Source organism: Rhineura floridana, chromosome 1, assembly GCF_030035675.1.
Source record: "Rhineura floridana isolate rRhiFlo1 chromosome 1, rRhiFlo1.hap2, whole genome shotgun sequence".
Taxonomy (NCBI): domain Eukaryota; kingdom Metazoa; phylum Chordata; class Lepidosauria; order Squamata; family Rhineuridae; genus Rhineura; species Rhineura floridana.
The window spans coordinates 17,493,606-17,520,680 of NC_084480.1; the positions used below are offsets into that span (position 1 = coordinate 17,493,606).

The 27,075-nt window shown below is 43.7% G+C and overlaps 1 protein-coding gene across 2 annotated transcripts in view; it reads left to right on the forward strand.

Annotated features, from left to right (window-relative positions):
- Positions 1-8,603: 8,603 nt before the first annotated feature.
- The window catches only part of DCC (DCC netrin 1 receptor), an 882,319-nt gene continuing 863,847 nt past the window's right edge, over positions 8,604-27,075 (forward strand). For both annotated transcript variants that reach the window (XM_061614640.1, XM_061614649.1), the window contains exon 1: positions 8,604-8,728. The gene's annotated coding sequence lies outside the window, so the exon portion shown is untranslated. The remainder of the gene's footprint in view (positions 8,729-27,075) is intronic.

Genomic DNA, 27,075 nt, shown 5'->3' on the forward strand with positions numbered 1-27,075 from the left:
GCCACAGAGGGAAACTGCTGGGAATCCATGGAGCAAGTTAGTTGTTGGGTGCTGCACTACCATTGCATGCATTGCAGTTGATACTAAGGCCTTAGCAAACTTCTGCCTTTTATTGTGTAATCTACACATGAGTAGACCTGCGGGGTTGTCCTTTTAGCACATTGTCACAAACTGTCATCCATACAACGTCCCCAAATTTCAGCCAGTAACCACTGGGAACTGTAGTTCATTAAGGGATCTGAGAGTAGACCCCTATTCCTCTCACAGAGCTATAGGTCTTAAGAGTTCTCTGGGAAGAGGGATTGATTGTTAAACCAGTCTGAGGATTGTAGCTCTGTGAGGCAAATAGGGGTCTCCTACCAACTGTCAGCACCCTTCACAAGCTATAGTTCCCAGGATCCTTTAGGAGAAAGCCGTGTCTGTTTAAAGTGCTATCATAGTGCTTTTAATGTAAGGCACTGATGGGGCCTTTTGAATTTCTGCCTTTCCTGCAACTGTAAAAGCTTGCAGAGCCTCTGGCTACAAACGTATCAGGGGTAGCTAAGGGGCAGCGGAGGAGAAAGAATTATGTGGCATTCTAGAGGATCTTTGAGGACTATCAATGTTGTTCATATGGCACCAACAGTGTGTGGTGATTTACAAAGCAAAAAGCCAGGTCCCTGCCCCAAGGGGCTTACATTCCAAAATTTGACACTGGAAAGGCAAGAGGAGGAAGGTGGGGAAATGGAGACAAGGGGTAAAAAGGGGAAGAATATGTCATTATTTCTTTACATGAATTTAGGCTGAGTTACAGTACTCTGGATATATTCACTGAACAGGCTACAATCACAAGATGCTAGTGCTGGTGAATTTCTCATGATCTTTAAACAATGCCACTGAAAGAAGTTTCACTCAGAAATGTATTTCCAAAGTCGCCTTTCTCCCTAAAGGGGATACTTTTTAACTGCAAATAAGAAACATCTGTTTGTGATATATTTGCTTTCTGATACTGCTGTGTTAAACAAGCTTCAAAACCAGAGGTAGAATTAGCTTCCTGAGAGCTGAACACCCCGTCACCATCAGGGTGATAATGGAATTGTAGTTGTATTAGGAGCAGCTGCAGCATAGCTGGTCTGTTACCTAATTTCTCTTTTCTACAGAACTAGGACAACAAAGCAATTGATGAAGTGCATGTTGAGCTGGGAAATTTCTGCTCAGATTTCATTTCCCTGAGTTGGCCTTAGAGAAGCCTGCCTGTAATATACCGATAGTTATATTGGCCTACTTTACTGAGTTGTTGTCAAAAATACTGAGATAATGCATTGCAATGTTTTCATTGCTCAGAAATTATTATCCAGTTATTACTTTCTCCAACTGAAATCTGAAACTTTGAGTGCAAATGCTTTGGTGGACCCTTTTATCTGTCAAAGGCTGCATTCTCTTGGAGGTCATTTAACACCATAAGAAGAACCTTGCAGGCTAATGGCAAACTAGTCCAGTGGCCAACCAGATGCCTGTGGAAAGCCTGACAGCAGGACCTGACTGCAACAGTGCTCTCCCCAGCTTGTGACTAGGGATGGTGTTTGCTGCTTAGTTCCAACCCACTTGTATTCCGATAGTCCATTGTTCAATCCCGATCCACCTTTGTTTTGTTCCAGCTTGCTTTGGCACTTGCCAACTCGATCAACGGGAAAAAAAACCACCTTAATTTTCTTTTTAATAAAAATGCTTCTTTAAATCCATGGAAGTTAATGGATAATAGCAATTGTAATTACAAAGATTATTACATAAAATCAGGGTTGTTTTTTTTTTAAAGCTGTGCCAATTACAGCTGCGGCCCGCCACAAGAAATCAGTGCCGGTCCGAAAAGACAGCAGACTGTCAAATTCAGTGAAAATCTGGTACTAAGTCTGATTGAGTGGATATTCTCCTCCCTCCCTCCCTACTTGTGACTCCTGGCAACTGGCATTAGAGTCCTAATGCCTATAACAATGGGGGTGGTATATCGTCATTGTACCCAGAAACCATTGATAGTCTAATCCTACATGAATTTGTCAGAGGCTGCCTGCCAGTGCCAAGCAGGTCCAAAGCCAAAAATGTGGACATGGCCATCCCATTTTCTCTCTTTCTGCCACCCCTTCTCCATCCTCACTTTCTCATAAGAACATATATAGGAATAACTTGCTGGGTCAGGTCAGTGGCCCATCTGGTCCAGCACCCTGTTCCCACAGTGGCCACTGTGGTCTATAGGAAGCCCACAAGCAGGACCTGAGCACAAGAACACTCTCCCTCGCCCCCGTGGTTTCCAGCAAGTGGCATTCAGAAGCATGCCGCTTCTGAACACGGAGGCAGAGCAGCCATCATGGGTAGTAGCTTCTGATGCCCTCAATCCTCCATGACTTTGTCTAACCCAAGTTGGTGACCATCACCACCTCCTCTGGCAGTGAGTTCCATAGCTTAACTCTGCACTGTGTGAAGAAGCGCTTTCTTGTATCTGTCCTGCATCTTTCAGCATCTCTGTTCCTCCCTGACCAGCACACTGTCAGCAAAGGGACAGCTCACTCTTGCCAGGAATCTGAGCTGATCACTTGCAGAGGGATTCCTCTCCAATAGCCTATGTGGGCTTTAAAACAAACAGGACACTTTTATTATTATTATTATTAGTAGTAGTAGTAATTATTATTATTATTATTATTAGTAGTAGTAGTATACCCTGCCTTTCTTTTCATGATAGAAACCCAAGGCAGGTTACATATGGTTCCTAGGCTGTCTCCCATCCAGGCACGGACCAGACCTGACTCTGCTTAGCTTCAGCAGGGTGCTGGCTCCATGTGCCTTCAGACCACACCCTGGGACACACAGCCTGGGACTGCCCAGCAGAGCTCCAGCATCATTTGGGGGGGGGCTCCCTCTCTCCGACACACAGCAGTGGCTGGTGCTGATTGGGACATGGGGTGAAGGTAGGGAGACCAACAATAAGTGGAGCCAGAGACAACGAGAGGCAGAGCCTACTCATTCTAGTTTTGTCTCCAGCCTCCTCCCTTTTATGAGAGTTTTACAAGGTTACCGCTCTCCTTCCAAGGAGGAGGAAGCGGACAGCCAGGGCCACTCCTGGAACTGGCTATAAGTAAGGAAGCAGGCAGGAGGGGGCTGGCTGAGGACAGATTGAGGTTGGTAGGGCAGTGCCCCATTTGCTCCAATGGGCCAGCCTCCATTGCTGATGCACCTACTATGATCTTGTCCTATGCATGCAATCTCATGGGCCAGGGAAGAGAACTTTCTATTTTTAACTCAAAAATCATGCTTTCTGCATTTCTGAAATTACGTCATGGTCAACACTGGAGTTTTCTGCCATACAGTCACACCCCGCCTTCTCTCTATCTTTGTTTAATACAGCATCCAGCGGAAGATGCTTTCTACAAAGCTTGCTGACTAATTTGTAACTTTTGGTTGGTCTAAATAAAAACATTGTCCTGTTAATTTTTTTTTTTAAAAAAAAACAGTCTACAGTGTCAACGAGGCTGCAGACATTTCATATATCGACAGATTCACTTTGAAGCTTTATGTTTTGTGGTCTTTTTCGTTGCAAAATCATGCATAATCTCACCAGAGTATACTGCTCTTGCAAGGTCCCACTTGCTATACAAAATAGTGAGCTGGTTCAACTGTCCTAGTCGACTGGTTTTGTGGGAGTGTGAAGCTCATGGGGGATGCAGGCAGAGACCAGTTAAGAAGAGAGTGTACAGACCTTGGACAGTTCCAGGGCCCCCTGCAAAGACAGCTTCATGAGAACTTGGGCAGGTCCACAGCATGCATTTAAAGCATGGCCAACATGCATCTAAAGCACATGACCTGCCCCAAAGGATAATGGGAACTGTAGTTTGTTAAGTGTGCTGGAAAGCTGCAGCTCCGTGAGGGGAAAACCACATTTCCCAGGATTCTTTGGGGGAAGTCATGTGCTTTTAAATATGCATTGGATGTGCTTTAAATGTATGATGTGGATCTGCCCCTTGGCCCCGCAGGGAGCTAAAGCCAATTGAAGCTTTATGTCAGCTCATTTGGCCTGAGAATAAGCTCTATCACTGTGAAGGAACTGACTGACTGATGAAGGACCCTTACCTTATTTTGTAGTCTTTGGCTTCTGTGTGGCTGGTGATATAGAGGTACTGCAGGCGACATATTCTCTGTGCCAGAGGATAGTGGCAGGTCTGTGTACTCCAGCCAGAAAGATCCTGAATGAGGTAGTGATGGTGTCCTCCCCGCGAAGAAGTAGCCTGCATCTTGTCCTCATCTGAGTCCTCCTCCATGCACTGCAGATTCCACAGGTGGGATGGGCAAATCTGTCCATTCTGGTTTCTCTCAGTTTCTCATTTTTCAGATCTGAAATTGAGTTTTCCAGATTTCCACATGATTTGGCAATTTTTGTAAAAGTCCACATGAATGTTTATGACATATAGACATTTTTTGGTATGCACGTTTGCCTAACATATAGTTTAGCAAAGCAATTTTCCTAATATATGTGTGTTTTGCATATATTACCTTTGCATATGCATTTTTGTACACATTACTTGACTGGATAACGGCATTGCAAAATTCAGAGAAGCACAAATTTTTGAAGGGTGGCTGTGTTTTAGTTTGTCTTTCCATTTACCTATTGTTTCAGAAAGTGCAAATTAAGTAGGTTTACTTAATGGTGATATTAGCCAAGGCTTGTATCCACCTATGTCATAATGAGCACACCCACTCAAAGAAATGTTAATCATGCCCATTTAATTCAGTGTGTCTCCTCTGAGTATGATAATTCAACCTTTTGAAATCATTTAGGCTGAAGTTGCATGTTGCATCTGCCAGCTTATCCTCAGCCTCAGTTGCCATAGACATAGGCGCTATATTGAAATCTTCATGATATTTTTCTTCATCTATTTCCTTGTTATTGTCTGAGCCACCCCAGAAAAGCCTGTTCTGAAAAGTCGGAGGATTAATTGGAGTCCCTTCCTGTATTTTAATTCCATTCTTATGTTTCTGGTTTCTTGATTTTTACTTATAGTCAGACATCACAGTAGGGTACTGTTACCTTTATTCTGTATATGTTTTTGAGAATTTTTTTGGTAAGTTGGTTTGAGTTTCATTTTGGGAAAAAAGCGACTAATAAATATAAATAAATAAATTAATATGGTAGTTTGTGCAGGTGTGAACTAGACATTTAGGCCACATCTGCACTAAACATTTAAAGCATTCTAGTACCACTTTAACAGTTATGGCTTCCCCAAAACAATCCTGGAAACCGTAGTTTGTTGAGGTGTTAAGAGTTGTTAGGAGACCCCCCATTTCCCTCACAGAACTACAGTTTGATTCATCAATCAATCCCTCTTCCCAAGGAACCCTGAGAACTGTAACTCTGGGAAGGGAATAGGGGTCTCCTAACAACTCTCAGCGCTCTTCACAAACTACAGTTCCCAGGAGTCTTTGGGGGAAGCCATGACTGTTAAAGAGATATCATAGTGCTTTAAATGTATAGTGTGGATGGGGGCATTTTGATACATTTTTGGCCTGAAAAAACTACCTGTAGCACTGGCTCCCATTGTCCCTGGGATCAAGTCACAGTGAACAAACAACACTGTTCCTGGGTTCAGTCAATTGTTTTGGTGTTTTGCCCTCACTCCAGTTTTTATTTCCTTCTGTCAAGATCACTGGGACTGCTAATTCTTGAGAGAGCACATCATCTACGGAGGGACAACTCTCTCTGTCTCTTATCCTTCAAGTCCTAGTTTAACTGCACATACTAGTGCTCTAGAGAAGCTCCTGGCCAACAATTCACTGTAAGGAATTCACTGTGCACACTCCACTGCTTGTAATTGGTTCCAGCAAATCTCACAAGATTCAGACCACAGTTATTTTTTATTTATTGAATTTACATCACACCCTTAATCCCAGAGGAGACCAAGGCAGCAAACACATCAAAACAACGTTTTCACAACAACAACAACAGTAGCAACAGCAATCTAAAAACAATTACAGATAAAACATTCCAAAAACAATTACAGATAAAGACATTCTTGCCAGCCTTTTTGAATACTAGTAGGCATACTGGTACCCATGGCCTCACTGGCAATCCTGGAACTGGATGATAGGTACGTAAACACAGGAAAATATGTTGCCCCAAATATCCTCGAGCTACAGTCTAGCATCCTTCCCTCTCCCCCCTAATGGTTATGGAATTGCAGCCTGGGACAATCCCACCCCTCGAATCTCTAAGTAAAATGTATCCTTCCTACTCTCTGTGCAGTACAAGTGCAGACAAAGGAGAATTAGTTCTAAACCAAATGTGATTCAACTGCTCTGCTGCCTGAACGGCACATGGAATATTTTGATAACTACTTATTAATCTAAATGGCTTTCTATTCTTTCTGAGTTTATTCTTGGAGACGCTCAGACACCTCTGTTCCATCTATTCCCCCCCCCCCACACCACCCTGATTAACTGGCATAATTGGCAGAAATGGGCCATTTGAGAGCTAAAGCCTCTTTAGTGCTTTGCTAAAATGACGGAGTGCTGTTTATTGGTGGAAGCACTGGTAATCTGAGGTAAAATGCTTGATTGTAACCTTCTACACTTCCCATGCTGTGCTTTTTAAACAAAAAATCACACCAAAGCAACAGTATTCTCTCCAGAAGGGTCTATTTAACTCTTTGCTTTATCCATCATATGCTTTGACTGAAGACATCTATGTAGCCTCAGTGTTTATAGAGAAGTGCAGGATCCGTTGCTATAGAATTATACCAGGGCTGAGCCAAAACGATTCACCTTGTTTTATGATAATTTTGGGAGTGTTGTGTTTTCTGCTTTCAGTATTTTTTTTGGCACTCATTTATACAGTTGTGCTGTGCTTGATGTTTGCTCTCCTCTGCACCACCTCTCCCCCACCCCACCTCCTCAGCAATCTCTCCTCACTGTTTTTTCCTTGCTGTGAAAGCCAGTGTGGTATAGTGGTTAGAGTGTTGGACTACACCCTGGGAGACCAGGGTTCGAATCTCCACACAGCCGTGAAGCTCACTGGGTGACCTTGGGCCAGTCACTGCCTCTCAGCCTCAGAGGGAGGCAATGGTAAACCACCTCTGAATACCACTTACCATGAAAAACCCTATTCATAGGGTCACCTTAAGTCAAAATCGACTTGAAGGCAGTCCATTTCCATTTTGTTATGGTTTAAGGCATATCAGAAAAAAAATATAAGAAAAGAAATCAACTGATAAGAACATAAGAAGAGCCTGCTGGATCAGGCCAGTGGCCCATCTAGTCCAGCATCCTGTTCTCACAGTGGCCAGCCAGGTGCCTGGGGAAAGCCCGCAAGCAGGACCCGAGTGCAAGAACACTCTCCCCTCCTGAGGCTTCCAGCAACTGGTTTTCAGAAGCATGCTGCCTCTGACTAGGGTGGCAGAGCACAGCCATCGTGGCTAGTAGCCATTGATAGCCCTGTCCTCCATGAATTTGTCTAATCTTCTTTTAAAGCCATCCAAGCTGGTGGCCATTACTGCATCTTGTGAGAGCAAATTCCCTAGTTTAACTATGCGCTGAGTAAAGAAGTACTTCCTTTTGTCTGTCCTGAATCTTCCAACATTCAGCTTCTTTAAATGTCCACGAGTTCTAGTATTATGAGAGAGGGAGAAAAACTTTTCTCTATCCACTTTCTCAGTGCCATGCATAATTTTATACACTTCTATCATGTCTCCTCTGACCCGCCTTTTCTCTAAACTAAAAAGCCCCAAATGCTGCAACCTTTCCTCATAAGGGAGTCGCTCCATCCCCTTGATCATTCATTTGAAATGTGGTGTTGGAGGAAAGCTTTGCGTATACCATGGACTGTGAAAAAGACAAATAATTGGGTGTTAGAACAAATTAAACCAGAACTGTCAGTAGAAGCTAAAATGATGAAACTGAGGTTATCATACTTTGGACACATAATGAGAAGACATGTTTCACTAAAAAAGACAATAATGCTGGGAAAAACAGAAGGGAGTAGAAAAAGAGGAAGGCCAAACAAGATATGGATTCATTCCATAAAGGAAGCCACAGACCTGAACTTACAAGATCTGAACAGGATGGTTTATACCAGATGCTATTGGAGGTCACTGCTTCATAGGGTCGCCATAAGAACAACACAATGGTTTAAGGCAGTTAGCTGTGGCAACTCACATGATATGATGACACTGGGTCTAATGCAATGGCATCACGGACACTCAAGAACAAAATCATGTGAGGTGCAACAGCCAATGGGATTAAAGACCAGTAGGGGGCAAAGAAGAAGCAGCAGCAGCAACCAGAGAAACAAGAGAGCAGAGAGGTTCCCCCCACCTGATAGGGGAGTATTCAATATGCAAAGCCTGCCATTTCTTGCAGCTAGAAATGGTCCAGCCCAGGAAACGTTTTGGCTCTTAATTCTTCTAACTGCAGATGAAGGATTTGGATTTTTTTTTTTTTTTTGCCCTACAGGCCCAGCACCTGACACACAGCTAATTAACAGCAGCTGCTGAAACTCCAACGCTATTTCAGGTGATTGTTTGTTGCAATGTTCCCATCATTGCAATGCTCAGGAGAACCTGAGGCCCAGAGTCCGACTGTGACTCTTGAGGCTCCTTTATCTGGCCCAACCTTGAACGGTTGCTCAGAATGGAATATGGTCCTCATGCTGAAAAGGTTTCTCCATCTCTGTGGTAGTCCGTTGCCTCACAACCTTGACAGTGGTCCTCTGGTAATGTCAGTCATACTGCAAGCAAACCCTCACCACTTTGCGTACCAAATGGCTTTTCTTTCTTTCTTTCTTTCTTTCTTTCTTTCTTTCTTTCTTTCTTTCTTTCTTTCTTTCTTTCTTTCCTCCAAGGAGCTCAAGGTATGTATGTGGTTCTCCCCTTCCCATTTTGTCCTCACAACAACCCTGTGAGGTAAGTTAGGCTGAGAGATAGTGACTGGCCCAAGGTTGCTCAGATAGCTTCATAGCTGAGTGGGGATTTGAATCCTTGTTTCCCAGGTCACACTGCAACACGCTAGCCATTATGAAGTTGTGGGGGATGGGGAGAGAATGCTGGCTACTTTTGGGGGGACGCAGGTGAGCATTGCAGCTTTTCCAAGCAGGGGTTGCGTAACAGTTTGACAAGAGGGTTGAAGTTCCTCCCATTTGTCTTTGTCTTTTTTTTTTTAACTTGGGGAGGGGAACATGCAGAACATGCAGAAACAGAAAAAGCTGGACTGAATACATTGGACCAGCAGTAGTATTGTGCAGCTTGCTGCTTTTTTGTCTCTGCTGCAGTTTGCCCCGTTGTGGTACATTGTTTTCTCACATTCCATGGCCAGTGACTTCGTAATCTGCAGAGACAGCAATCTGTGCTCTGCTCTTACATAAGGTTGATTCACCAAGTGCCCTTGATGGCTTGGTCTGCGCAAATGCTGTCGAAGTCTTGTCATACTAAAAATACCATTGTGCTTTCTCCCCTCTCCTTTCCTATATTTCAGTAGTTCTTAAGATATAAAAACAGGACAGAAGAGCAAGTAGGCAATGGAATGGTATCCTAACAGATGATAACCCTATCCTATGGCTTATTGCACTGGCAGACTATGTTTGTAAGATGATGGCGATGATGATTGTTCATTTATATCCCACCTTTTCCCCAGAACTGGGACTCAAGGCGGCTTACAAAAATTAATATAAATACAGTTAAAATCATAAAACAAAACATGCAGAAGTTAATTAAAATGTAATTAAACTAATTATAAAATTAAAACCAATTAAAATTAAGCAATTTTAAAACCCCCCATAAAATACAAATAAGTACCCTATTTAAAAGATCATGTGCTGTGATGCTCCTCTGGTCAGACAGCCCAATAAGAGGGCATGGGCTCAAGCCAGGAATTTTCATGAGGACTTTTTTAAAAAAAATGCAAACTAATGTGGAAATGGAGAGAACTGAACTTACAGTTGGTTTAAAAAAAGGGGGGGGAATCAGAGAGAAACCAAAACAGACAGATTCACCCGTCCCTGCATGCAACTCTTTCTTTCACAGCAATGTACATGCTGTCATAACTTACTCCCTTACAGAACCACCCTTATCAAGCATCATAGTATAATCGGCCAAAAGTGGGGGACTCCACCTTTTTATTTCTTCTTCATTTATTGGAAAGCTAAGAAAAAAGAAATGGCTCATTAAGCAATTCACCTATAGTTTTCATTCCAGTATTAAATAGGCTCCAGCCACACCATTCATTAATGTAGAATACTCTGTTGGCAGCATCCATCTCCCTTTGTTTCTCAAGAACATGGATGTCCGAGTCTGTTCTGAACACTGAGATAACATCCAAGTGATGCCTTAGACTCAACATCCTGACCTTCTCAACTGCCAGTATGTGAGGCTTAAGTCAGTCTTCAATAAAGAGAGAGAAAGAGCACGAGAGAAATCATTACAAACGGGGAGAATCTGTTGACTGCCGTTGGGTGGCTAAGTCACTGTGCTGCTACATGCTGAACGGATAGGGTCATTATCTAAGCCTCTGTTGTCATTAACTGTCATCCCACAGATCACTCATTTGTGGAACTGCACAGCTGACTCACAGCATAAACTGAGCATACATTTCTGAAGTCAAAAGTGGAGTTTCCACCAATTCTCGCAGGGAGCAAAATGATCAGGGAAAGTTAGAGAGCCCTCTTACTTGAGCTTCAGTACATTAACCTGGGGAATTTGGAAGGAAGCAAATGGGTTTCAGTAAAGCTGGCAGAATTTCTTATTCTGAGCATCCCTTGGCAAGTAGTGAACAAATGGCTCTCAGTGCCCTTAAACCTGTGGGGAACCTCTGGTCCTCCAAATATTGTTGGAGCCCAACTCCCATCAGTCCCAGCTAGCATGGCCAATGGTCAAGGATGATGGCAGTTGGAGTCCAGCAACATCTGGAAGTCCAGTATATGGTCAGTATGTGATTCTGTGTATGTATAACCTTTATACAAAAACTCACAATAACTAGTAGAATTATGGGAGACACAGTAGCTCAGTGGCAGGTGAGGAAAAAGATTTTTCTCTGCCTGAATCCTGGAGACCTTCTCCAAGTCAGAGATAACAATACCAGACTGGAAGGACAGTCTTCCCTAGTATAAATCAACTTCCCATCTTTGCAACTCTTAAATCAAGGAGGCAGAAATTTTGTCTCTTCAGATGTTATTGAATTCTACCTCCCAGCATCCCCAGCCAACATAGTCAATGGTAAGACATGTTGGGAGCTGTAGTCCAGCAATATCTGGTGGGCCATAGATTAGCCAACTCTGCTGTAAACAAAGGACCACACTAGACGTTGTGCTAAATAAACAGCTATCACTGATAACAGCATGCAATTCATGGTCTACCTCACACATCAGATTGGCTGGAAAATAAGCAAAACTATTTCTCAAAAACTGGGAAATATTCAATTCTGAATATCAATTGCTAGAGGAGGCAGGATAATAGGAGGACAGAATGCTGTGTCTATTCTTCCATGCTTGTCTGCTTTCCAGAAGCATTTGGAAAACACCATGCCTGACTAGATGGGCATTTGGTTTGATCCTGCAGTTATTTTTCTTACGTTTCCTTCTCCTCTGGAACATCTAGAATAGCCTTTTCCAACCTTGGTCCCCATATGGTGTTGGTCTAAGCGCCTTTCATCCTCAGCCAGCACAGCCATTGGTCAGGAATGAATAGAAGTTGTAGTCCAAAAACATCTGGGGAAACAAAACTGGGAGAAGCTGATCTACTAGAAGTTATTTGGCATTAATGTCATTTTTTTTTACGAGCAGAATTTCCTGGAAGGCGACACGCATCTCAATGTGTCCACAAACTGTTTGATTAGAGCAAAATCTATGGTGAATATGGATGGTCTGATTACAATGAAACAGTTGTAGGAATTTCAAGAGAAGTTTACAGAAACTGGATAAGATCGGTGGCATTGCTCAGGAGGGTGTCATATATCAGTAAGGAGAGCATAAGCATCTGGTTGACCAGGATGCTGGACTAGGTGGGCCACTGGCTTGATCCAGCAGGCTCTTCTTATGTTCTGTATTTCATGCTTATGTAAAGGTTGGTTTTTTCATGTGACCCAGTCAAGAGCATAATCTAGACTAGGACACAATCCTACTCTTGCTGCACATATGTAGCTAACATGGAGGAACATGTATTAAAAGTTTAAAAGATACTGAGGAGTTCCCAGGAGATGGGGCAGGTGACCTTGTTGAAGCCCTTGTCCTGCTGTGGAACAGCGAGGCATGTCGGGCTCTTGACACAGTTGCCCCTGAGCTCCCTCTCTGGTGTTGTGGAGCCCAGTTTGCACCTTAGTATACCAGTGAGCTAAGGGCAATGAAACAGGCTGAACAACAGCTAGAGTGCAAGTGGCAAAAGATGTGCTGTGAGGTTGATTGGGCACAAGTAAAATATAACTGTGCTACTATGCTGTGGTGAGGATGGTGAAGAAGGCCCACTTCTCTGCCACCATTGCATCCTCAAGCAGCTGTCCAGTGGAGCTTTTCCTTATTGTCAGGGGTCTGTTGACATCAACTCCAGGAAATTGAATTTTAGACCCTTCGGAGGCCCACTGTGAATTGTTTGCAAGGCACATTGAGGGTGAAGTTGCTCGCCTCCATAGCAATCTTGATGCCCTATCCACATCTACTGTAGTCCCCAGAGAGGTTTCCAGTGCAACATCTGCTGCAACTTCTTGGGAACGGTTTCAGTTGATGCAGACTGATGATGCGGAAAAGGTGCTTGCAATGATGCGGCCAGCAATATGTCCTCTCGACCTTTGCCCTTTTGGCTTATTCAGGCTTGCCGAGGGGGTTTGACCGAGTGGATCCAGGATGTGGTCAATGCACCATTGTGGAAGGGAGTGGTTCCTGCCTCCCTGAAAGAGGCAGTGATCCGACTGCTCCTGGATGCATTGGTTTGCAATAACTACCCCCCAGTCGCATATACCCCTTCTTAGGGAAGGTGATTGAGAGGGTTGTGGTGCAGCAATTGTAAGTACTCTTGGATGAAACAGATTATCTTGACCCATTCCAGTCTGAGTTCAGACCTGGTTATGGAACTGAATCGGCCTTGGTCACCCTGATGGATGATCTTTATCAGCAGAAGGATGGGGGAGTGTGACCCTGTTATTCTTACCTAATCTCTCAGTGGCTTTTGAAACCATTGACCATGGTATCCTTCTGGGCCAACTTGGTGAGATGGATATTGGAGACACTGTTTTACAGTGGTCCCGATCCTATCTCCAGGGTTATTTTCAGAGAAAATAATTGGTCACTTGCCTGCTTTGGATGGGGTCGTACTCCCTCTGAAAGAGCAGGTCCATAGTCTGGGGGTTCTCCTGGATCCATCTTTGTCTCTAGAGGCCTAAGTGACCTCAGTGGCTAGGAGTGCCTTTTACCAGCTGTGTCTGGTAAGACAGCTGTGGCTGTTCCTGAACTGGGATAGCCAGACCACTGTTGTGCATGGACTGATAACCTCCAGGTTGGATGACTGTAATGCATTCTATGTGGGGCTGCCTTTAAGGTTGGTGCAGAAGTTGCAGTTGGTGCAAAATGCGGTGGAGAGACTGCTCACTGGGGCAAGGTTTCACCAACATGTCACCCCGCTGCTGAAAGAATTGCACTGGCTACCTATTAGCTACCCTGCTAAGTTCAAGGTTCTAGTTTTGGTGTACAAAGCCATATACAGCTTGGGACCAGGATACCTGAAAGTCCATCTTATCCCTTATATACCCAGTTGATCACTGCGCTCTGCAGGTGAGGGCTTCCTGCAGATACCATCAGGATGTCTGTTCCACACAACATAGGAAATGGACCTTTAGTGTGGTGGCACCTACTTTTTGGAATTCCCTCCCCTTAAATATTAGACAGGCACCATCTCTCTTAGCTTTTTGGCCCCTACAGAAGACCTTCCTCTGTCAAAAAATCTTTTAAGTTGAGACCTTATTCCAGTCTGCATCTGTGTTGGAATTGCTTTTTAATATGTTTTTAAAGCTTTTAATAATGTTTTTAAAGATATTTTGTTTTAATATGTTTTAATGGTTGTTTTGTTTTAATATATTTTAAAGTCTGTTTTTATGATGTGTTAAAGTGTTTTTAGTGCTTTTGTTTGCTGCCCTGGGCTCCTACTGAGAGGAAGGGTGGGATATAAATATAATAAATAAATAAAAGATGCATTCAGTCTAAAGAGGCTCAGATGAACACTCAGGTTGCACATCCAGATTCATATAGACTAAACATATATGAGTTTGCGTCTATTCATAAATCTCTCTTGCTGGATTCAGCTGTGGTTCTGCAGCATTCATTCATTTGAGAGACCATAGCTCCATCAGAGAGCACATGCTTTGCATGGAGAAACTCACAGACTGTTTTTTTTAATGATCTGAGGGATCTCCTCCAATCTTGAGTCCATAATGGAATATCACCCCCATTACACCAGCAAACATAGCAAATGGTCAGCGATGGTTGGAGCTGTACAACATATGGATTAGTCTACAGCGGGGACTAGGTTGCTGGGGTCACTAGTAGCATTCTGGGAGCAGACCTTGGCAGCAGACAAAATCACACCTTGCAAGCATCCCTCAGCTCCTCACCTTGATAAGGCAGCAATGATGTGTGTTTTAAATCTAAATTTAATTTTAAATTTTAAATCTAAGTGTACGGAAAGTGAGCAACAGACTGAGGCAACGATGGTAGCATATCTGTGAGGAAGGTCTGTCTCTTCTGGCGCCTCAGAATAACAAGTGTGAACAGCTCCCTTGCTAAATGTGTCCTCTGAGACAAGCAATATTAGAGGTCAGTTCGCACAATTTGCTATTCACATTAAATGTTATGCCACAATAAATCCATCAGTTTTGCACATGTTGCTAAGGAATCTTCTGCTTGCCATTTCCTGCAAGCTCCTAGAGGTTTGCATGAAATAAATCCCTTTTTAAAATAGTTGGGAGTTTGTCACCACCAAAGGGAAACAGAAGGAACAGCCCTATGTTAAATTGTTTCTCTGAATGGGTTTCCAAATTGAAATCACTAAGATTGCGAGTGTGGAGTTGTTACGGCAGAGAGATCCATTTGAAATAATTTTCAGATTGGAATATCACCATACGGTCCCCCTGCTTTCAAAGGCGGAAACTTAGTCATGTAGGGAATGCTAGGCAGATGGGACCCTGGCTTTAGGGACATGTGCCAAGGCCTTGTCTGCTCTTGGCCACCCTGAGAGCCAAATGCCTCCTCATTAAAATCCATGGTTGGCAAATCTTGCTAACAGAAAACTGTACACCCAGATATTTACTATCTCTCAGCAAGGGATAATGCTGCTTATGCTGCTGTATAGCTGACCTGCTTTTTCTAGAAGTCCAAAACATTAAGCTCCATTCTTCTATGTACTTTCAATGCCATTAAATGCTAGGGGAACCTGAAAGTCAATGAGATGTGTAGTGAGAAAGACATATGAGACCTAGGAAGCTGCCTTATTCTGAGTTAGTCCATCTAGTTCAGTATGGTCTACACTGATTGACAACATCTCCCCAGGATTTCAGACAAGGATCTCTCCCAGCCCTACCCAGAAATGGTGAGGATTGAACTTGGGAACTTCTGGTTGCAAGGCAGATGCTCTACCATTGAACTATGGCCATTTTCTGTATGAGTTAGACTAGTGGTTCATTTGCCCTAGTGTCGTCTGCTCTGACTCGGAGCAGCTCCCCAGGAGCCGTGGAAGTCACCAGCTATCCCAAGCAGAGGGGTCCCTTCCAACCCTTCCATAGGCAAAGAAAAAAAAAGATGGGCCCATCCTAAAACATGGCCTTTGGTGGGCCTAGTTGATTGGAAGGCTCTTCATGCAAAATGTGTGCTCTGCCACTGAGCTACGGCCCTTCCCTCAACATTAGTGGGCAAATAACATTTCTGCAAAAAATTCACAACAAGGAGACATATGTGCTGATGCCCTAGGGTCTTTGTGTGAGCTGTTGGGCATTTGGTGAGTCGTAATAGATGGGCAGGTGGGCTGTGTCAAGTTTGGGCGAGCCCTGTGTTATGCAGGCTTTAAAAGAAATGCAACTCTGCATTTCAAAGACACCCCCATGTCATATTTGCAGCGTCTCTGGGTTAGGAACATAGGAAAATGCCTGATACTGCATCGAACCACTAGTTTATCTCAGTATTGTCTACACTGACTGGCAGCGGCTCTCCAGGCTTCAAGACAGGAGCCTTTCCCATTCTTACCTGGAGGTGCTGGGAATTGAACCTGGGACCTTCTGTATACAAAGCAGATGCAGTACCACCGAGCTGCAGCCCTTCTTGTTGTTGACTTCTCTGACAGTCTACATATTCTGCTGAGTCATTTCTGATTCCTCCAGTGTACCTGCTTGCTGTGTTTGTGGCAATCTGTGGTTCCATAGATTAGTTCAGCCTTTCCCAACCAGTGTGCCTCCAGATGTTGCTGGACCACAACTCCCATCTTTCCTGACCGTTGGCAATGCTGGCTGAGGCTGATGGGAGTTGTGGTCCAACAACATCTGGAGGCACACTGGTTGGGAAAGGCTGGATTTGTTCGTGGGAAACTGTGGAATGGAAGGTATCTCTTCCTTGCTCAGGGTTACATTAGGTAGCTTTCTGCTCCTGACTTTGCATCAGGACCTCACCGCTTACACTGATCACATGTCATGTATGGTGGTCCATCAGAGATTCAAGAAAACTGTGCCTGCCTGTAACTGCAAAAAAGCAGGAGAAGTCAAGCACCTGGTAAGGACATAATACATGGCTGTTATGCTGCATTTTGTTTGATGAGTCACAAATTGTACTGTTCTGTATCATGCATAATTTAATATGCAGAAGAGGAAGGGCCAGGAGGAACCAAGTGGTTTCATGGGTGTCCATGTACTGTTGTGAACTGTGTGATGATAATTCTCAAGTGCTCAATCATTTCCTGGCTTCCTCACCTAGTCCTCCGGATGCGATGGACGGAGACTAACATGACTGGAACCCCCCTTGCAGATACCCCTCAAGAAGAATGTAATTTCACTGAGATGCAGATGATGTTGCACCATTTAGTAGGTCTGGGTACTTTATGCTTTTAATTATGCCCAGTTTTGCAAATCCCTTCTCATGAGTTCCCAACAGCTGAAGTACTCCATTCAGAATCCACGCTCTGTTGGCATGCCAGGATCTTTGTAGCTTGGAAAGAGACTGCTTTATACCCACACTGAATAATGTCATTTGTTTCCTTAACGGTCCCATACATTATCTTAGCAGTGCCATTTGTTTTCTTAATGACAATCGTTTTGCTCTTCTTCCCCACCATCTTTCAATAAAAAGCTCTAAAGATTTGGGGGAAGGAGATTTCATGCCAGAAATGAAATGGAGCACTTTCTTATTTTGGCTATGGAATAATGGGTAAAACATAATTAATAGGGAGAAGTTGTAGCTTGTCAGAGAAAGGAGTATAAAATTATTGTTATTTATAGGCATGCCCCAATGTACAGGTGTGGAAAATTAAGCAAGTTTCTCCAATATGAGCATTTTTGAGGGTCTCTCCTCACTTTTTCTATCGTGTAGCTGCTCCCAGTAGGCAATGAACAAGCATAGCCAGGTATCATGTTTCAAGCTGGACAGTCCATATTTTTACCTCTGTCTGCTTTAACATCCATATGTCATTTTGTCCTCTGAAAATCTGGGATGCTTGGTGCTATGAAAGGTGGAGAGGGGCTTGCTCTGCTGTTTGTTTTATGTGGGGGGGCGCAGGTCATAAGGGATTGCCAAGCCAGTCAAGTATGTGTGTATGTTAGGAATGGGTGAGAAATTCAATACAGCTCACATTTCAAGCCAGATCTATCAAATCCGCACTTTCAGAAAGTGTTTGTTTATGATGAGAACCAAAACTCAACCACCCTTTGAAAGTCACACTTATTCAAATTTTGCAATGTAGTTCACCAACCAAATAATGTTTACAAAAAGTGCATATGTTAGGGGAAAGTGTGCATAACAATAAATAAGTGAGTGAAAACAAACATGCATTATATGACAAGAAATTGCTGCCAAAAATGTGTTTATTAGGAGAAATTCGCACTAAAATGCTGGAGAATTTTTATGAGGATTTTTTTTAAGTTCACAAAATGCTGCAGAAATGGGGAAGACTGAATTTAAGAATTTAAGAAACTGAGAACTGTAACTGACATATCTTTTCATATTATACAGAACATATATGTATATGTCATTGAAAAGGTTGTATAAGGTTGGTTTATTGACCAATTAGGTATTCAAATAATGGAAAATATTATATAAATTATGCAATGTAGACAGTTAAGTTAGGAACAAATGGAAAATTGTAAATTATGGACAGACAATCCAACCCACTAATTCTTTAAGCTACGTATAAGCCCATTTACTCCAAAAGATAATCTTCTGAAGCCAGTCAATGAGCGATGAGACTCTTAAATGCTGATAATTCAGAACTAATGCTTCTTCAAAGAAGTGCAAACAAAGCCCCTTGATTTCATATGTTGTTTGACATGGTTTCTTCATTTGTTCGTTTGCTTAATTTATATACCGCTTTATATTTCAAAAGAAACTTCCAAGCGGTTTACAAATCCCAACGAAAAGGAAATAATGCAAGAATCAAGATAAGAAATAGAATACAAATCCCACTTTCAAAACCAAACAATGCTAGTACTGCTAAGGGCAATAATAAAAGTCCACGTTTTAAGTAACAAAATGAAAGAAATATCTTTTAAACAAAAAGTACATACAAAAAAACAGATGATACAATTTTCTCTCTGTCTTCCTCTCTGGGCTTCACACCCAGGCAATCTATCCAACTCCCTCCATTTTATTTCATTCCTCTGTTTCCTTGGGCTACTTCTTACAGCACCATTTTATTTGTTGGATCACCATGATTTTTAATAAATAAATAAATAGGGCTTAAAAAAAAAAAAGTTGTGTCCTGACTGTGACTCAGCAGATCCTGAAGAAAAAAAAAACTTTGAAAACTTGGTTGTGTCCATCTACAGTTGCTACTGAATTTAATCTAAAAACCATTTCAGGGCATAATTTGGAGTTCTGTGAAGTTGGCAAAGCTTTCCAAGGCAGGTAGATGTGCAGTTCTGCTTTGTTTTGATTGGATCTGCTTGTAGCTACAGCCAGGAAGTGATCTCAGTCAAAATAATGGGGAAATGTTCTGTGCCTGCACCAAACCATGTATATACAACCCCCTCCCCTTTTCACCCTAATGGCACCCCTGCCTCTCATATTCTCTGAGACATTCTGCTTTATGATTGTTCCACATGAGCAGGAGTTTAACTGAGCCTTCCCTTTGGGAATATCATTCCCAAAGAGCCATAAATTGCACTGGAACGAAAACTCCCTTCTAGGTTTACTCTGGGAGATCTCTGTACCCTTTCATATTCCTGTACAGCAGATGATAGGCTAGGAAACAGCTGACCTTCTGCTGTCAAGGCTGCACCAGGTCATCCCACCTCAACCCCCTGCACAAACACAACTTTCAGCCCCAATGAAAGCAGCAGCACATAATTTGTCCATGCATCATTAAGATAATAGATATTTACAAGCCCCCTTGTAATTTTCTGCTTTTTGCTTTTGGATGTTGGAGATAAATCACAGCTGCAAGAGGCTCTGAGCCTGAATTTTGGGTCTATTATGTTGTCTTGATAAGGCTAGCCGATGTTGTTCACCTTTCAGATGCAATTCACTGAGATTGATTGAAGTGCCAGGCTTCTCCTAGTTGCGATGTGGTGTAATTAATGTCTCCTTATGCTAATATATGCAAATTCAGGAGTGTGTTGGATTTGGGAGGAGGGAGAGAATAACAACAACAAAAAGGATTAAAGAGTTCAGTCCAAAATACAAATTAATTTATTGCCTAACTAAATGGCCTCCGATGAAGGAGGAAACCCATCAGAGGCATGAACAAAAGTGGAAAGCAGAAAATGTTTCCAAATGCATTGCCTTTGTGGGACCCCATTTCTTCTAGGTTGTGTGACACAGACTGGACTTGTGGTGTTAGTGGAGGAAGTGCTGTGTTTGGGTATATAAAACAGAAACTCTGGATTACTAAGAGGATCAGCACTCTACAACTGAAGCTGTCTTTGAAAAAGCAACGGAATATTGATCTTGCAACCTCCTCTCCCACATGTACTTTCATCTCAAGTAAACAGTCTCTTGAATTTAAATGAGATCATAGTTTTATAATAGTACTAAACTCTCCTTGCCGTGTTGACAGATGTAGTTCAAATCAGCTTTTGGAACCCATCCCTTTCTTTTACATTCTCATTGCTTGAAACAAAGCTTTTTTGTGTGTGACAGTACTCACTGCTACAAAGTATTGGCACGCCTTTTTTTGCTGCCATTTTGTGCTGGCACCCACAACACTTTTATCAATATATGTGTACTGGTGTTGCATTTTTTTAAAAAACAAAAAAGCACTGGCTTTAAAATAGATCTCCCACCAGCCCCAGCCAGTGCGGTCATGCTGGCTGGGGATGATGAGAGTGGCAGTCTAAAACATCCAGAGGCAACAGGTTGACAAAGGCTGCCTTGAAGTTATAAAGCTGCCCTTATTGCCTTTTGCCCTGTAGTGTGTACTCTTGCCTATAAAGATGCTCTGAAAGCCTCAGGCAGAGATCTTTCCCAATTCTGCTCCGTAAGACTCTTTAAACTTGGAGACCTTGTGCATTGTGAACTGTGGCCCTTTCCAGCTACCCCTCTGTTCTGTGGATGAGCACATGGTGACCCTTGGGCACTGCTGTTGCATGCTACATGTTTTTGTTGGGATGGCTGTGGTGGGCATTTTGATGGACAGTGGAGGTTGGTGGCTCTGATGTTAGTGGGGCAGTCCAAACCTGGGCAGCTCCTTGAAAGTTCGAACTAAACCCCAGAGTGGGTTCATGCTATATTGACATTGGAGCCACGAGCCTCCGCTGCTGATGGGCACATTGGACAGCTCCTTGAAAGCCTCCATGGCTGATGGATCCACTTCCTGGAATGTTTGCTCTTTCTCAGTGTCCTACACTAGAGTTGATTCATTTGTTCTTTGGAGGAGGCAGTGGTGGCTGCAACAGCAAACCTTGGCTGAAGAGGGCACTAACCCATCTGCCTTAAGATAAGGCTTGCTCCACAGTTTGTGGAACTGTGAAGTAATGGGCAGCTTTTGATTGACTTCACTGGCTTCGTGGCATGTCAGGCCCATTATCATAATAGGACTTTAAAATTAGGAACATAGGAAGTGTCTTACACCGAATCAGACCACTGATCTATTTAGTTCAGTGTTTTCTACGCTGACTGGCAGCAGTTCTCCAGGCAGGAATCTATCCCCGCCTTACCTCAGAAGTCGGGGATTGAACCTGGACCTTCTGCATGCAGAGCAGATGCTCTGCCATTAAGCTATGGCCCCTCTAGGTTTTTGCCTCTGCCTGCAGTGCCATATCTGTCCAGTGCCATATTGTCCTGTGTAGCTTCATACTAGCGTTGCTGTACTTCAGTGCACAGGCCATTTCCAATGTACTTGTTTGATTGCACAGCATGACTTAGTATTGTTTATTTATTTATTTATTTTATTTTATTTGTTTCATTTTTAAACCGCCCATAGCGAATAGCTCTCTGGGCGGTGTACCAAAGGATTAAAATACAAAATATCATAATAAAAACAGCTGAACAATAATAAACACAAACAGAAACCACAGAAATATAAAAATAAGCATATTAAAATGCCTGGGAGCATAGCCAGGTCTTAACCTGGCGCCGAAAAGATAGCAGCGTAGGCGCCAGGCGTATTTCTTCGGGGAGGCTATTCCACAATTCAGGGGCCACTACAGAAAAGGCCCTAGATCGTGTAACTGTTCTCCGGGCTTCCTGATGTGTTGGTACCCGGAGGAGGGCCTTAGATGCTGAGCGAAGTGTCCGGGTAGGTTCATAGTGGGAGAGGCGTTCCACAAGATATTGCGGTCCCACACCGTGTAAGGCTTTATAGGTCATGACCAGCACCTTGAATCTGGCTCGGAAACAGATGGGTAGCCAGTGCAAATGGGCCAGAACAGGTGTTATATGTGCTGACCGGCTGGTCCTTGTCAGCAGTCTGGCTGCTGCATTTTGCACTAGCTGAAGTTTCCGAACTGTCTTCAGGGGCAGCCCAACGTAGAGCGCATTACAGTAATCCAACCTAGAAGTTACCAGAGCATGAACAACTGAGGCGAGGTCATCCCTGTCAAGATAGGGGCGTAGCTGGGCTACCAACCGAAGGTGGTAGAACGCATTCCTTGCCACCGAGGCCACTTGCGCCTCAAGAGACAAGGAAGGATCGAAAAGCACCCCCAGACTACGAACCTGTTCCTTCAAGGGGAGTGTAACCCCATCTAGAACAGGGTAAACATCCACCATCTGAACAGGGAAGGCATGTTGGCTTGTGTGCGTTGTTGTGTGAAACAGCATACATTACGTTGGAGTTAAGTTGAGCAAGAAACTTCTTCAGAGCATGTTAAGAGTCTTTATTGAAAGACATTAAGGCCAGAGGCTTAAGAGTAAATACATGTAGAGATTCTTCAGTCACCCCCCTTCTGGTACATCTCTCTCCATAGATAAACACAAAAGACAGCCTCTCAGCTCAGAGGCATAATTCAGAAAACGACAACACATAGACTCTGTTAGAACTTTCCCAGTCGCTATCAGATGGCTACCATAGCAACGGCCCTGGCCGTCCGTTCCCAGACAGGGCATAGACATAACTCCCCCTTAACCACAGTTACGTCTTCACACTTGCAGGCTTCATGGAAAACTACTAGAGACAGTAATGCCTACTGGTCACCAGCCCAACAGCTTCCCTTTTTTCCATTAAGACTGCAAAATACACATGAAATACATCTCCATAATACATAGTCATACAGTCATACATTTCTACAATACCTCTTGCAATACATTTCAGTACATTGCATTTTCAGTTCAGTACAGTTCAAACTTACATCTCAGTACAGTTCAAAACTTTATTCACTCAAACTTTGGTTCAACACATGTCAAATAAAGTGTCTCAGGATCCATGTCTACAACTTTATTCATGCCAGGACTTGTTATTAATCCCACAGTAAATCTGTCAGGTGGTTTGCCTAAATTCGCTCTCGTGGAGCGTCTTAAAGGAACCAGAGCCTCGGCTCTCTCTGCCCCCCCATTTGTGCTTGTGCTTGGCACAACCTGCGCAGGAGCTTCCATTTCTTCAGCTTTTCGTTTCTTTGATCTGCGTTTTCCAGAAATGAGCTCATTCAAAGCATCTCTGAGAGGTATTTGTGTACTTTCCACTTTAATGTTAACATCTGGCTGAAATTTCTGTGATTGTGTTCGTGTTTGTGTTTGTGTGTCATTTGTTCCTGTAAGAAGGACTGTCTCCCTTTGATCCCAAGGCTTTTCTGAGACTTTAATGCTTCTGCTCAGAATTAACTGCTGTGTTTCTGGACACCAAACTCTGTAATATGAATTCTGAAATCCCAAAACAAAACCTTGCTGTGCTCTGGGCGCAAGCTTGCCCCTCCTTTTTCCCTGTGGAATGTGGATCCAGCACCTTGCCCCGAATTTTTGAATGTGTTGTATTCTAGGCTTTCTGCCAGTAAGTTTCTCATAAGGAGACATTCCAATAGCACTGTGTAACACCCTGTTGTGAATGTAATTCGCATAAAGAATTGCTTCTGCCCAGAAAGAATTCCCTAAACTGCAATCCAGCAGCATGGCTCTCATTGCTTCCCCAAGCACCCTATTTTTTCTCTCAGCAGTTCCATTGGAAAACGGGCTGTGTGGAGCAGTGAAATTCTGGTTTATTCCCTTACTCTCCAGAAAGTCACTCAATGCTTTACTCGTAAATTCCCCACCTTGGTCCGAGCGTATAGCCCCTACCGTGACCAAGTGTTGAGTTTCGATTCTCTTAATGAACAGTTTCAGCTTCTGCTCAGCTTCACTTTTATGCTTTAACAGAAAAACATGACAAAATCTTGAAAAATCATCTACCAGTACCATGTAGAATTTCGCACCTCCTCGTTAAGCATTTATTGGCCCTGCTAAATCAACATGTACTAGCTGGTAGGGAGCTGTTGTGGTTCTCTCAGCCTCCCGGTTTATTGGTGCAATAGTCATTTTAGCTTGATTACAAGAATCACCATTAACTGTCCACAATCTTTTAAACGCATGTCTTCACTGTGCAAAGGGGTTTTTCTCATCGTGTCAAGGTTTGCATGCCCCAGCCGTTGATGCCATTCATGGACGCAGCCCCGATGTACCTGTGCCTCAGCGTTTAACACAGCACACCCTGCTTGACTGCTCTTTATTACAAACTGTGAATCATTAAGGCTTCCCTGCATGCACACTTCATCTCCCCTCATTATAAAACATTGGTCTTTGTGGAACAAAATTGAATAATTACAACTTACCAGTTTGCTAACTGATAAAATATTATGAGCCAATTCCGGAACAAACGAACAGTCTGACATTATGCCAAGCTTGTCAAATTTCACCAGACCTTTAGCTTTTATGGATTTCCGTGATCCATCAGCAAGTAAAACAAAGTCTTTCACTTCTTCTGAAACGTAAAACAAACGTGTGTCTTTAATTAATATATGGCTTGCTCCGCTGTCGACAATAAAGTTAATTTGTTCCAAGTCTTTAGACTTCTGTTTACAAACAAAGTTCACACTTCCCTGCTTCAAGCCTCCGTCCCTGGAGTTTCGCTTGACTGGACAACCCCGCTGGAGATGTCGTCGATCTCCGCAAACAAAACAAGCCTTCAGCCTCTGTTGCTGCTCCTGTTTATTATCCTTCGGCACGACAGTTTTCACCTCTTCCTTCCTGACAGCCTCCATCGACTCGGCTCTTTTCGCCTCCTGTCTCCGCTGCCATTCTTGGGTCAATTTTTCCTCAATAAACGCAACGTTCAAACCTCCGTCAGGCATGGCTTCGAAAGCCATGACCATATTATTCCAAGTCCCATCAAGTGAAGCCAGGATCAGATAGGTCTTCTGAAGTTCAGAATGTTCGACGCCTCGGTCCGTCAACTCAGCAAACAGGCGTCTGAATTCCGTGAGATGCTCACACATGTCGCACTCACCCGTGAAGCGCATTTGATAAAGCTTCCGTGCCAAACACAATCTAGATCCCGCGGTCTGTTGCACATGAATGCCTTCCAACCGGTCCCACATCTCCTTGGCGTTTGTAACATCTCTCACGTGTAGCAGTTGAGAGTCAGATAGAGCCAGAAGTATAAAAGCCTGCGCCTTCTGATCTCTACGCGTCCAAGCCGCAGTCAGCACCGCCGGAGTGGGTCCATCTATTGTGTCCCATAAATCCTCTTTTATCAGCAAAGCCCTCATCCTCGGCTTCCAGCTGCCAAAATTCTTTTCATTAAGTCGTTCCATCGGCAAGCCTCCCCCAGACAGGTTTACAGCCATGTTGCTCACCTCCGTCTGGTTCAATCAATCAAGCTGCCTTCTCTGGAACTCCATCTGCCGTTCAGACCAGCAACTTACTCCGGTGTAATGCGCTGTGGAGCGTAACCATCCTCTGCTACCACTGTTGGCATGTGTGCGTTGTTGTGTGAAACAGCATACATTACGTTGGAGTTAAGTTGAGCAAGAAACTTCTTCAGAGCATGTTATGAGTCTTTATTGAAAGACATTAAGGCCAGAGGCTTAAGAGTAAATACATGTAGAGATTCTTCAGTCACCCCCCTTCTGGTACATCTCTCTCCATAGATAAACACAAAAGACAGCCTCTCAGCTCAGAGGCATAATTCAGAAAACGACAACACATAGACTCTGTTAGAACTTTCCCAGTCGCTATCAGATGGCTACCATAGCAACGGCCCTGGCCGTCCGTTCCCAGACAGGGCATAGACATAACTCCCCCTTAACCACAGTTACGTCTTCACACTTGCAGGCTTCATGGAAAACTACTAGAGACAGTAATGCCTACTGGTCACCAGCCCAACAAGGCATTCACCAACAGTGTCTCAGTCTTGTCTGGATTGAGTCTCAGTTTATTAGCTCTCATCCAGTCCATTATCGCGGTCAGGCAGTGGTTTAGCACAACCACAGACTCACCTGTAGAGGATGAAAAGGAGAAATAGAGCTGCGTGTCATCAGCGTACTGGTGGCAACGCACTCCAAAACTCCTGATGATGGCACCCAGAGGCTGCATGTAGATGTTAAAAAGCATGGGGGACAAAACTGACCCCTGAGGGACTCCACAATGGAGAGTCCAAGGTGTCGAGCAATGTTCCCCAAGTACTACCTTCTGGTGACGATCTGCCAAGTAGGAGCGGAACCACTGCCAAGCAGTGCCTCCAACTCCCAACTCCGTGAGTCTCCCCAGAAGGATACCATGGTCGATGGTATCAAACGCCGCTGAGAGATCAAGGAGAATCAACAGAGTCACACTCCCTCTGTCCCTCTCCCGACAAAGGTCATCGTACAGGGCGACCAAGGCTGTTTCAGTGCCAAAACCAGGCCTAAAACCGGATTGAAATGGATCCAGATAATCGGTCTCATCCAAGAGCGCCTGGAGCTGACCGGCAACCACCCGCTCCAGAACCTTGCCCAAAAAGGGGACATTCGCCACTGGTCTATAGTTGTTCAGGTCATCTGGGTCTAAGGAAGGTTTCTTTAAAAGAGGTCTCACTACTGCCTCCTTGAGGCTACTAGGGACTACTCCCTCACTCAAGGAGGCATTTATCACTTCCTTAGCCCAGCCGGTGGTACCAGTCCTACTAGCCTTCAGTAGCCAAGATGGACAAGGATCTAGCACAGACGTGGTCTCCCGCACCATTCCAAGCACCTTGTCCACTTCCTCAAGCTGCACCAACTGAAACTGTTCCATTGACTGGACAAATTAAAGGTGTAACATTAGCATTTTCTGTTGTGAAGCTCCTATCAATAAGCATGGACACTATCATGGTTTATTCTTTAATCATCCTGTCATGTCTTAAACAACCAGGAGAGGCAGGATGGAGCATGAAAAGAAAGCAAGATCGATGTTAGTCGATTTATCAGGTAACTGCATTGATTATTGATAACAGCATCATGCATCCAAGATAA